Below are 14,379 nucleotides of genomic sequence, written 5' to 3'. Positions count from 1 at the left end.
AAAGTAGTAAGGTCCAACTGGGAGGGAATGGGAAAGAGCCCACTAGACAATCCATGTGCCAAGGCCCGTTCCTCTGCCCCATACACACATCCCTTGGTAGTTTTAATATGACAGGACATTATTCACTCCTCTCTTCCAAGGAAAACCAAAAGTCACAGATTTTGCCATTTCTAGGCAAGTGTGAGAACTTTAAAGCATCTGTAAATCAGTGGAGCTCCAAGCCCTCCTCAAAGCCTTCAGACTCCTTCTGGCCAAAGGCATGAAGTGTGAACTTCTCAGATGGGGGATATATGAGCCCTAGCACGGTCCCACTTGGACTTCTCTTTCTGATCTTTCATGAACTCTTCATTCTAATTGCCTTCCCCTGCCAACTTCCACTTCCGGGCATTAGTGCAGGAATTAGTTCAAATTTTATCTTCCACTCTCTGTTTTCCTCCTGCAAAGCCCAACCCTGTGCCCCTGCCTCTATGAAACATCCATGACCACCAGCTTGCAGCTGAAAGTCTTCTCCAGATTTTCTCACAGTACCTTGGATCTCTCCTTTGCATCACATTCCTATTACCACCAACGTCACATTACATTTATCTCTGTGGGTCCCTTTAGTAGGGTGTAAGCTTTTTGAAGGCAGGCACTAAAAAAGAACCTTCCACAGAATAGGAACTAAGAAGTGCTTATTGAAATGAATTAATTTATTGAACTGAGTTGACCAGCTATTTCCCTCAAAAATACCCCCAAAGCTCTTTTAACTTGGGCTTCAGAGGTCTGGAACAAAAATGACAAGGACAAAGAAATCATGATGTAAAATGAAAAGACAAAGTTCTGTGGTCCTCTTTATTTCCAACTCTCCTCCTCACTGAATCTAGCTCCATTCCCCTTCCAAACAAAAACATCTAAAGCCAGAATACGGCTCTGACACTCCAGGGCCTCCAACTCCATTGATTTGACCATCTGCACCTCCAGGCATCTTTTAGGAAAGTCACAGGGATGGAAGACTTAAGAAAGTACTCGACCTTCACTCCCTTCCTCCAGGATTTTGGCCTCCACCTGGGAAGTTCCCCCAAGTTCTACTTCCAGAGTAGAACTAACTCACAATATTCTCCAGCTTCCTCCATTTCCTTCACTGCACACTTGGCCACGTAGCTGCTGGTGTATTCACTCATGGTGTGGTAGAAAGAACATGTATTTAGAGTTGGAACACCTGAGTATAAATGCTAGTTTGGCCACTGCCTGTATCCTTACCCAGGTTAGCCAATCATCTATCTCTGCTTCGGTCTATATCTATAGACTAAGGTGGGGTGGGTGAGATGAGTTTCTCTGATCTCTAAGTTCTCGTATAGCTTTGTGAAGCATCTTCTATCTGTCAGAAGCTGGGCTAAGTGCTAGAGATACTAAAATATAAAAGCAGACAAAATAACCAACAACAGTCCCTGTCCTTGGTGCTCCTTTTCTGCCATTATCTCTACATACACCTGCAGAATTACTGGCAGGTCAAATCTATTTAGAATAGCATATGTTTTGCACGATTGCACATGTCTAACCTGAATTGGATTGCTTACTGTCTCGGGGAGGGAAGAGGGCAGAGATAGAATTTGGAACTCAAAACTTTAAAAAAAAAATTTAAGAGTTGTTTTCACCTATATCTGAGAGAAAAAAACTAAAACGTTACATATAGAATATTATGTATAAATATAGGAATTGAATATCTGTGTAGAACATTATATCTATATATAGATATACATATATAATATTATATAATTATATAATAAATAATATTATATAATTATATAATATTATATATAGATGTAGCTTTAACCTGACATTAACATTATATACATGTGTGTGTATATATATATATATATATACTTATATGTGTGTATGTACACACAAAAGCACCAGTGTTATATTCAGAATATAAAGAAATTTGAGTCATAAGATTAGTTATAGAGACACTGTACCAGACCTTTGATCCCATTATAACCAAGGGGTCATACCTGCAGTATCTGGCGACTACACTGGATTCCTAACTTGGAGCTTTTCAATAATCAATACTCTTTTGGGTGCATTTTGATCTCATTTGGATATAGAAGATCTGTAATTAGATCATTTCAATACAGCAATACTGCCAGCAAACAAAGACTCTCAATAATACTGAAAGAGAAAAATCTTCATTCATAACAGAAGAACAAAGCCTCAGAAAGTAATCCTGGCCTGTATTCTCTCTCTCATTTCTCCACTCAGAAGAACAGTTCAAATCTCAATCCTTTCCAACCCCAGCTGCGTGCACAGGAGTCATTTGCTCATCTGTATTTCTCTCCTTTCTCCCAGTAAAATTTTAACTCGGTACCTAGACTATGTGAGAAATGCATATATAATATATATAATTATGCATATATGTATGTATATAAACAATTGTGTGTATATTTGAGATACTTGCTTATCCATATATCCATATGTAAAGATGTACACATGTTTGTATCTATATATACATACAGTGTGTTTGTGTATATTATTTTAGCCCACAAAATTCTGGAAAATGTAGCCTTTTCATATGGTTGCAATGTTTGTTTGTTTTTTTAATTTCTTCCCTCATCACCATTCTCTCCTGGACTCAGTATCTGTATAAGGGTATGCCCTCTGTTTGGAGACTATTTTGTCTCAATTGTTATTATTCTTTAATCTTAATAAATACTCATTTATAAAAGTAAAAAAAAAAAGAAGAAGAAGAAGAAACATTAAGAGGAGCTGATTCTTTAGAAATTTGATATGGAATCTATAAATCTGGGGAGGATTTATTGTTTTGTTGAATGTTTAGATTTATCAAAGTGATAGAAAAATGTTAATATAAATTAAAGATCTATCTTGATATATCAAAAAAAAAAAGTCTTCCCTCATCTCCAGGCAAAAAGACAAGGACAAAGAAATCATAAAAAAGATCATTTCATATTCTCTCTGCTTTGTCATTATAATATTCAAAATCTCCACTGTATCTAAAAACCAAACCCATTCCCTGACCATTAAATTGGTTCTCTCTTAATTCTGTCCCTAGCTTCAGGTCACAAGACTGACTTTTTCTTTAAACAAAAAGACTAGACTCTAAATCACTTAATGACTATATCCTCTTCAAAGGAACCACCTTGCATATCTCACTAATATGGCCTTTGCTTTACTCAAACAATTTTCAAACTACTCCCTTCCACTTCTTTTGAAATTGTCTTGGGAAATGAGAGCATGGTCTTTTTTCTCTTTTTTAATGTCAATGCTTTGTTTTTCCAAATATATAAAGAGAGTTTTCAACATTCATTTTGTAAGATTTTGTGTTCCAAATTTTCCTTCTTCTGTCCTTCATTCTTCCCTCCCCGAGATAGCAAGCAATCTGATATAGGTTATACATATGAGATTCTTTTTAAAAATATTTCCATATTTGTCATATTGTGCAAAATCAGATCAAAGGGGAAAAACATGACAAAGAAAAAGCAAGCAAACAAAAAAAGGTGAAAATATTAAACTTTGATTCACATTCAGTCTCCATAGTTCTCTCTCTGGATGCAGATGTCACCTTCCATCCCAAGTCTATTGGAATAGCCTTGAATGACTTCATTGCTGAAAAGAGCCACAGTCATTACAGTTGATCATCACATAATCTTGCAGCTGTTGTGTACAGTGTTTTCCAGGTTCTGCTCAATTCAGTCACCATCAATTTGTGTAAATCTTTCCAGGCTTTTCTGAAATTAGCCTGTTCATCATTTCTTACAGAACAATAATATTCTATTACATTCATATACCATAATTTATTCAGCCATTTTCCAACTGATGAGCAGCCACCCAGTTTCTAGCCACTACAAACAGGGCTGCCACAAACATTTTTGTACACGAGGATCCCTTTCCCTTCTTTAGGATCTCTTTGGGATAAAAGCACAGTAGAAACACTGCTGGATCAAAGGGTATGCACAGTTTGATAGCCCTTTGGGAATAGTTCCAATTGCTCTCCAGAATGATTGGATCAATTCAGACTCCACCAACAATGCATCAGTATCCCAGTTTTCCCACAATCCGTCCATTTATCATTATCTTTTCCTGTCATTTTAGCCAATTTGAGCGGTTTATAGTGGTATCTCAGAGCTGTCCAAGTTTGCATTTCTCTAAACAATATTCTTTTAGAATATTTTTTACCCATATGACAAGAGCACATTCTCATGTCCTCTGACTAATCCTCAATGAATCTGTGGCCCTCCTCTCCTAATTGTAGGTTGAAACTCCTCTGCTTCTTCTAAGACTAGTTCTGAGAGTCTACTTTCTATAATGAAAAAAGCTCGTCCCAGCATCCAGGCAGGTGATGAGTCTCCCCGTACTTAGCTGGGCTTTTTCTCAGTCAGGAGTACAGTCCATTATGGTCTCGGAGGGAAGTCTTTCCTTTGACATCTCCTGGAATCCAGGAGCACCTAGGGTTCACCACTCCCACGGCACATGCTTTCTTTATGATGACATCAGGATCCGTTTTCTGTCTTTAGTAGTGAAGTTTAAATCCTTTCAAGGTGCATTTGGTTTGGAATAACAGCTAAATGTCCTTTTTAGTCAGATTTAAAGACTGGAAACAGTGGCCTGAAGCCAAAGCCAACTGCAGGGGATCCCTCCCTCAAATTCCCTATTTGTTAATTGTTTTGAATATATTTTGTTAGTGCACACACATACACACACGTGTGTGTGATCCACTCCACAGAATATAAATCAATGAACATTTATTAACCCCTAGTTCATGCCAGGCACTGTGCTAAGCAATAAGGATACAAAAAGAGGCAAAGGCTTCTTGAGAGAGGAATCTGTCCAGGAGCAAGACTCCTGCTGAGGAGGTGGAGCACTAAGAGTCATCCTTGCACAGTGATCCCAAATAAATACTCATTGATTGGCTAATTAATTAGCCTAATTGGGTGAAAATGAGTATGATATGAATGCTTTCTGCTATGAAGACGGAGCACATTATCGGCATGGGACTCTGAAGACCATCCCCACACACAGAAGAGCCATTGCACCAGCATGATACAAACCTATGGCCTTCCAAAGGCTGGGGAGTTAGTTTTAGCATCGACTTCTGCGCTTTGAAAGTAAAGCAGTATGGTCTAAATAAGTCCCCTCCCCAAAGGGGATAGGGAGAGACAGCCAGAACAACTGATGCGTAAGTGCAAACATGGAGTTGCCAAAGGGATTTGCTAAACCCTGTGTGTGCACTTGGAGAGCTTACTCATTCTGCATAAGTTAAAAAATGCCAAGGATGGGTTGACCCACAACTGGTGCATTTATAAAGAATACAAGATCTCTTTGTGTTCTACAGAGTAAATAGTATCAGCTCCTGTGCTCCAGAATCCCTCTCAGGCCTTTGGCTGAGAACTAACCAGCACCTGGACAGACCTCTACTACACTCTCATAGGCTATCCCATGAACTCACTGCATCCTCTGATTTTACTCAAACATCTTTTTATTTACTAAGACCAATATATTTTATCTAGGTAAGTTCTCCATGAGTTGAAACTGTGTCTCTCTTGCGTAAATTCAAATGGCTCATTATAAAACACTGCCTGTAAAAATAGTGTCCGAAAAGCTAAACTTCTGAATGGTTGTGAAAATAGAAACAATAACATGTCTTTGTCAAAATACTCTAAATCTATCTATCTCCAGACAGATGGAGGCAGAGATAGAGAGAGAAGAGATTAATGGATACAATCATTTTACTCTATTTTTGTTTCTATCTCCACCCATATTTCATAACCAGTACCGATCATTGCATTTTATTCAGAATTCAAATATCTTTTCAGTTTACTTCGATTTTGATTCACATTACTGTATTATATTCATTGGATACATTGTTCTCTATGTTTACTTGCTTTACTTGGTATCAGTTGATGTCTTTCCATATTTCTCGGAATTCCTCAGAGAATTATGCAGTAATATTCTATTACGTTCATATAGCACAATTTTTTCAGCCATTCTCCTCAATGTATATTCCACTTTGTCATGAGGTTTTTTGGCCAACTCAGAAAGAATTGCTATGAATGTTTTATTATGTACTGGGACTTTGATCTATCCCTATATGCCCAATAGTGGGATCACTAGGGCAAAGATTATGACTGGCTCAAGAATTCCTTATAAAATTCTATATTTTTCTTCAAGATAGACCTGTTTAGAGCTGGGAAGTGACATAAGATCAATAGACAACAAATAAACATATCTATTCAACTCCTTTTAAGGACTTACTATGGGTTAGACACTTTGCTAAGTGTTGAGGATACAGATTTAAAAACAAACAAATAAAGATGGTCTCTTCTTTCAAAGATCCTATATTCTAATAGAAGAAGACAAAATATAAAGGGAAGCTGAAAAAAGCGGAGAGGGTACCCTTAAGAAAGGAAGGCTTCTAGTGAGGATGTATAGCAATGTGGGAGTTCCTTAAGCTGTCAGTTGTGAGGCTGAGACTAAACCAGAATGGTAAAAAAGAAGTAAAGCTTCTAATGCTTCACTTTAGATGATGAGATGATAAAAACAAACCTTTATTATATACAAATACTTATATACAATCTATACCATATATAGCTATACAATCTAGACAAACCTTTAGCCACAGATGAATTATGTGCCAAAATTCTGAAATAGATGTACGTATGGTTTTAGAAGTACTGTTCGTAGTTTTTGAGAAATCATAAAGGAACTAGAAATGTTCCTAAATTTTAACAGTAGAGAAAGCTTCCTTTCTACCTGCTTACATAAGCTTGGCCCCAGTCTCAAATAAAATTTTATAAAAGAACGTGTGTGTACGTGTGTGTGTGTGTGTGTGTGTGTGTGTGTGTGTTTTTAATCTATCAGTCTAATAACCTTGTCAAAATGAAATGGAGGGTTGAGTTATGTAGCAAGACTTCTTTGTGAACTCATGGTGGCTTCTAATAATTTCTAATTTAGATTCTGAAGGAAAATTTGTAAGTACGCTTACAGACTTCCTTTCTTTTCCCCTCTCCTTCTGCACACACACAACGTGCGTGTGTGTATGTGTGTGTCTTCTCTTGCTTGATGAGTTTATATACTAGCAGGTAAGAAAATTTGTATACAAATATGCACACATGCAAAATTCATGCAAAGCAGACTTAAGATAACATTGGGGATTGAGAGACTAGCATGAGATTCTATACCAAGCCTCCAATGAAGATAATTCTTGAGCTGATTCTTAAAGAAATGCAGGGATTCCCAAAGGTCAAGAAAGAATAAAATTCCAGGTTTGGGGAAAAGGTGAAAAGGCATAGAAAGAAATAGAAGAGTGCCTTGTCTGAAGAATAGAAATCAGGCCAGGATATTTAGACCATAAAGTTTGCAAAGGGGAATAATATGTAAGAGGGCTGAGATAATGTTATGGAGATCTCCATATCAAATAAAGCAATTTCTGTTTGATCCTAAAAGTAATAGGGAGCCATTTGAGTTCATTTAATAGGGAAAATACTGTAATGTTCAGGCTAGCTTTCTGGAGGATCTCGGGACCAGCCTTGATCTTAGTGGAGGCATGCAGGAAGCAGGAGAGCCACCAGAAGAAGTTAAAGATAGAATGTCTCATTTCTGGTCCTTCTTAGCCTTTATTTACCTAATTGTAATTGCACCATTATAGCATACTGATTATGTGTGAACTAGAGAACCATTATATCACCTGCTAAGTACTTAGTATATGTATACTAGAAAACCATCATCTCATCAATTCTACTGAGTTAACACCTTGTTGTAAGTATCCTTGTTTCAAGTATTCTTCTCCAAAGTTTCAGTCCTCTACAAAATACCATGATTAGATGATTAGACTCAACACAGAACAATCCCTCTGACAGCTGTGTGGAGGAAGGGTTAGAGAAGAGAAAGATTTGAGATGGGGAGACCAAGAAAGAAGCTAAAGCCCTACTTTAGAAGTGATCCAGGCTTGAGCCAGGATGACAGTTGGGTGACTGGACATAGGAGAGAGATGGTGGGGAACTAGAAATTACAAGGCTTGCCAATTGATTAGATATGTCGCATTAGAGAGAATAAGGCATTGAGAATGACATCAAAATTGCCAACATAGGAAGATGAGAAAATGTGGGTGTTTCACAGGAACAGGGAAATTTGAAATAACGGAGAGTTGGGAAGAAAGACAAAGTTCTCTTTTTAGACATATTTACTTTGCATTGTCTACAAGACATCCGGATTAGATAAATATAATTGATTTGTTATGTAGGGATTTCAACAAGGCATTCGACAAATGTCCCTCATGATAGTCTTAATAAGATGGAAAAAAATGTGAAGTGGATTTGTAACTAGCTGAATAACCATTTCCCAAGAATGTTGATTAATGAATGTTTGCAGACTAGGGATTTCTAATGGCATCCCACAAGGCTTTGTCCTTTGTCCTGTTTTAGATAATTTTTTTAAATCAATGGCTACATTATTTTTAAACCTCCTAATTCTCAATTCTATAATAACAAAGATACCCATAATGAATGAATGAATGAAACAAAACTCAGAAAAAATCCAACAAGTTGAAGTTGTGGACTAATAATACCAACAAAATAAATTTACCAAAAATTATGTAAGATCCCACTTTTATGTTAGAAAAAAAATCAACAACAGTACAAATGTAAGAATAAAGTCAAAGGTTTAAAGGCTGAAAGCCTTTGAAAGACAAAGATTTTAATTGATTCAAAACTTACTATAAGCCAGAATTATAATCTGAATGTTCCACATGCTAGAAATCTATGTCCAGAAGGTAATCATTCTGCATGCTGCCCTGAGCAGACCACACCAGGTGTTTGATTCTGAAGGCCACATTTTTAAGAGGAATATCAACAAAACAGAGGGTCTTCAGCACAGAGCCATGGGCATGAGAAGTCTGGAGACCATATCATTTAAGAAATAATTGAACAACCATGTTTAGCCTGGTTGAGAGAAGATAAAGGGGATAAAGTGTCCTCAATTATCTCATGTACAAACTTCGGGGAACGAAGATGGTGAAGTAAACAGTAGATCACATAATTCTTCCACGTTTACCTCCAAATAACCATAAAATTAGCATCCCCAAACAAATCTTGGAATATCAGAATCAGCAAAAAGACAAGATAAAACAATCTTTGAACCTGAGAAACTTAGAAGATTGGCAGGTAAGATTGTCTCACTTGGTAAAAGGAGAGAGAAGACCAGAACACAAGTGTCCCAACAAGTTATGAGTAAGACCCACTTCAGCAAATCAGCAGGAGATCCTGAGCCCCAATGTAGCATAGTGGTCAACTACCAACACTAGGACCTTTACCACCACCACTATCCCACCATAGCCAAGGGAATAAGCAGACTTCAACCCTGAGAACTACCTCATACTTCAGGCAATTTTCAGAGGGAAGACCTTTACATTCTTCAGTAGAGTCCTGAGCAAATAGGTAGACATCAGGTACCTAATCACACAGCAGCCATCAGTGGCCAGATTACCACTTTTTTCAGTATATCACCTGAGGAAATGCAGAAATATCCCACTGCCACCACATGCCAGACACCAGAACTACAACCTGACTATTACCAGGTAAACTGCCAAACTCCTAGCATCTCCAGAAGTACCAGCCACGTTCCCATCCTCCCACTCCACCCCCACCCCAGTTCAGCACCAGACATCAGACACCCCAGTGTCTCAAGGCAACATTAGTGCAGCCTACACCCTCTGGCACAATAAGCCTCATATATTGCCCTTTCCACCTTGGAAGCAAAGATCAAATTTAAAAGAAAGTGAGATTGTTAAACTCTTCTGAGTTTGTGTCTCGATTTTTCTTGTCACCACAATAACTTTCTATGGTCAGATTATCTTTGTTGATTTTTACTCATCTCTTTTGGTCTTTTCAAAACACCTCTGGGTAAAACCACAATGAAAAACAGACTGGTGTTAAATCCCAAAACAACTCAAGGTGGAACTAAAAGGGAGCTTTAAATCATATAAGAAAGATAGGGGAGAAAAATTGGGAAAAGAAATGAGAGTGATGCAAGAGAATTATGAGTCAACAACTTAGAAAAGGAAAACAACTGCTTAAAACAGTAAAAATGCCCAAATGGAAAAGAAGGTACAAAAATTTACTGAAGAAAACAATATCTTAAAAATATGATGGGCCAAAAAAAAGCACAAATGCTAATTGAGCAAAACTTTACCTTAAAGGTTAGAATTTGACAAGTGGAATCCAATGCCTTTATGAGACATCAAGAATCAATCAAACAAATTTTAAAAAATAAAAAAATGTAAAATACTTCATGGGAAAAGTAACTGATCTAGAAAATAGATCCAGGAGAGACAGTATCAGAATCATTGGACTACCTGAAAGCCATGATCAAAAGGAGAACCTGGACAACATCTTTTAAGAAAGTGAGAAGGAAAACTACCCTGATATCCTAGAACCAGAGGGAAAAATACTCATGGAAAGAATCCACCAAACATCTCAGGAAAAAGATTCCAAAATGAAAATTCCAAAAAACAATAGTCAAATTTCAGAACTATCAGATCAAGGATAAAATGCTACATGTGGCCAGAAAGAAACGGTTCAAGTATTGGGAAGGCACAGAACTTGGCAGCTGCAACATTAAAAGATCAGATGTCATGAAACATATTCCAGAAGGCAAAGAAGCTAGGACTACAACCAAAAATCATTTGTCTGTTGAAATTAAGCATAATATATCAAAGGGAGAAAATGGTCATTGAATGAAGAAGGAGTTTAAACTTTTATAAGGAAAAAAAACCAATATTGAACAAAAAAAGTCATCTCCAAAATCAAGATCCAAGAGAAGCCTAAAAAGATTTTTAAAAAGGGAAAATGTTCAATAGAACTGAATTCTTCACTTCCCTGCATGAGAAGATACTTGTAAACTCTTTAAACTTGTTTCACTAGTAGCATAGCTAGAAGAATTATACAAGGACATAGGATATGGGGATAAAGTGAATTTGAGGAAATATCACAAAAATAGAATATAATAAGTGCAGAAGGTAGAGGTAGAATGGGGTAAATTATTTCACATCAAGAGGCACAAAAAAAGCATAATACAGTGGAGGGACAGATAGTGGAGGGTGGGTGATAGGCATCATTTGAACTTTACTCTCTCAGTATTGGCTCAAAGAGGGAATAATATATACAATAGGTTCAATTTAATCATTTATCTTACTGAACAGGAAAGTAGGAGAGGAAGAGATTAACTAAAGGGTACGGGGCAGGAATAGGCAGGTAGGTTGGGATAGGGCAAATTAGGGGAGGGGGTAAATAGAAGCAAAATACCGTTTAGCAGAGAAAAGGTAAAAGGAAAGGGAGGACAAACAGAAGAAAAAATAAATACAGTTAGTAATCATAATTGTAAATGTAAATGGTATGAACTCTTCCCCCCAAAATGAAATGAATAGCTGAGGGAATCAAAAAACAAAATCCTATAATATGTTGTTTATAAGAAACATACTTGAAGCAGAGATATATACAGGATAAAGATAAGGGGCTGGAGCACAATCTATTTTATCAGCCAACCTTAAAAAAAAAAAAAAGCATAGGTAGCAATCCTAATCTCAAAGCAAAAGCAAAAATAGACCCAGTTAAAGAGACGAGGAAGGAAACTATATCTTGCTAAAAGGTACCACAGACAAGTAATATCAATACCAAACATATGCACCAAGTGGTACAGCATCCAAATTCTTAAAAAAAAATACATAGATTTATTTTCAAAACACATGCATAGATAATTTTCAGCATTCATCTTTGCAAAACTTGTGTTCCAAATTTTTTCTCCCTCCCTCCTTCCTCCCCTAGACAGCAAGTATCCCAATATATGTTAAATATGTGCAATTCTTCAATGTATATTGCCACAATCATGGTACCCAAGAAAAATCAGATCAAAAAGGAAAAAAATGTGAAAAAATAAAATGTAAGCAAACAACAACAAAAAAGGTAAAATTCTATGTTGTAATCCACACTCAGCTCCCACAGTCTTCTCTCTCTCTGGGTGTAGATGCTTTCTCCATCACAAACCATTGGTACTGGTCTCAATCATCTCATTGTTGACAAACCATGTCCATCATAGTTGATTATCATATAATTTTGTTGTTGCCATGTACAATGTTCTCTTGATTCTACTCACTTCACTTACCATCAGTTCATGTAAGTCTCTCCCGGCTCTTTGAAATCATCCTGCTGGTCATTTCTTACAGAACAATAATATTCCATAACATTCATATCCTATAACTTATTTAGCCATTCCCCAGCTGATGGGCATCCACTCAGTTGCCAGTTTCTGGACACTACAAAAAGGGCTGCCACGAACATTTTTGCACATGGGGGTCTCTTTCCTTCCTTTAAGATCTCTTTGGAATATAGGCCCAGTTAAAAAAAACATTGCAGGATCAAAGGATATGCACAGTTTGATAGCTCTTTGGGCATAGTTCCAAATTGCTCTGCAGAATGGTTGGGTCAGTTCACAACTCCACCAACAATGAATGTATTAAGTGTCCCAGTTTTTCCATATTCCCTCCAACATTCATCATTATATTTTCCTGTCATCTTAGAGGTGTATAGTAGCACCTCAGAATTGTCTTTATTTGTATTAAGATCGATCAATAGTGATTTAGAACATTTTTTCATATGATTAGAAATGGTTTTAATGTCTTCATCTGAAAATTGTCTGTTCTTATCCTTTGGCCATTTATCAGTTGGAGAATGTCTTATATTCTTAAAAAGTTGAGTCAAATCTCTATATATTTTAGAAATGAGAACTTTATCAGAACCTTTGAGCATCCAAATTCTTAAAGAACTTAAATGAGTTACAAGTCCATGGTCAAACAAGAGATAGAGAGCATTATAAAATGTAAAATAAATAATATTGATTTTATTAAATTTAAAAGGATTTGCACAAACAAAATCAATTCAACTAAAATGAGAAGGAAAGCAGGAAGTTGAAAAAAAAACAATCTTTACAATAATGTTTCTGATAAATATATTTCTCAGATATACAGAGAATTGAGGTAAATTTATAAAAAATACCAGTCATTCCTCAATTGATAAATGGTCAGAGGATATGAACACACAGTTTTCAGATGAAAAAATCAGGGCTGCCTATAGTGCTCTAATTACATTAGATTAATTAGAAAAAATGCAAATTAAAACAATTCTGAGGTACCACCTCACTCCTTTCAGATTGGCTAATATGACAAACAGAGGATATGGAAAAATTGGGACACTAATGCATTATTGATGGAATAGTGAACTTGAGAGAATTTGAACCTATTAGCCCGAAGGGCAACTAAACTGTCCACACCATTTGATCTAGCAATACCACTGCCAGGTTCCCAAAGCAATCCTTTTAAGGGGAAAGAACTTACATGTGCAAAAATATTTATAGCAGTCCTTTTCGTGGTGCAAAATATTGAAAATTGAGGGGATGCCCATCAATTGGAGAATGGTTGAACAAGCTGTAGTATATGAACGTAGAGGAATACTATTGTGTAAAAAGAAATGAATGGGCAGATTTCAGGAAAACCTCAAAAGACTTGCATGAACTGATATAAAGTGAAACAAGAAAACATTGTACAAACATTATACATAGTATCAGCAGCAATGTGTGATGATCTGCTATGAATGAGATCCAACGATACAAAACAAGTACAAAGGACTCATGAAGGAAAATGTTATCTACATACGTATTTTTTTAAAAACTGATGAACATGTTTTTTCACTTTATTCTTTGTGTCTTTTTTTCCTTCTGATCTGTTTCTTCTTTTATAACTAATATGGAAATGTGTTTTACATGATCACACATGTATAATCTATATCAAATTGCATTTTCAGAGGATGAGAAAGGAGGAAAGGAGAAAAATATTGTAAAAATGAATGTTTAAAAGTATCCTGACATGTAACTGGGAAAAAGCAAAAATACTGTTAAAATTATCTCACGTACTGTAATGTGGAAAAGGGATTAGGCTTATTTTGTGCAGCTCCCGATAACATAACTAAAACCGATATCAAATTAAAAGGAGGCAGATTTATGCTCAGCAGAAGAAAAAAACTTCCTAACAAGTTGAGTTTTACAACAATGAAATAGGTTGCTTTATGAAATAATGGATGCGCAATAAGCATGTTAAACTCAATATGTCCAACATGAAATTCATCCTCTTTCCTCCTAAACTTTGCTCCACTTCTACATTCCCTATTAAAACAAAGGGCAATACCATCGTCCTAGTCCATTAGGCCCACAATCCTGGATTCCTCACTCTCTCTCCCAGCCTCCTCCCCACTCACCACCATTTCCAGTCGATTGCCCATTTTGCCTCTATGACATTTCTTGTATATACACCCTTGTATTCTTTGACACTGCTGTCCCTCTAGT

This window comes from Antechinus flavipes, chromosome 6, assembly GCF_016432865.1.
Source record: "Antechinus flavipes isolate AdamAnt ecotype Samford, QLD, Australia chromosome 6, AdamAnt_v2, whole genome shotgun sequence".
In the NCBI taxonomy this organism is placed as follows: domain Eukaryota; kingdom Metazoa; phylum Chordata; class Mammalia; order Dasyuromorphia; family Dasyuridae; genus Antechinus; species Antechinus flavipes.
This window is presented reverse-complemented; position numbering follows the sequence as displayed.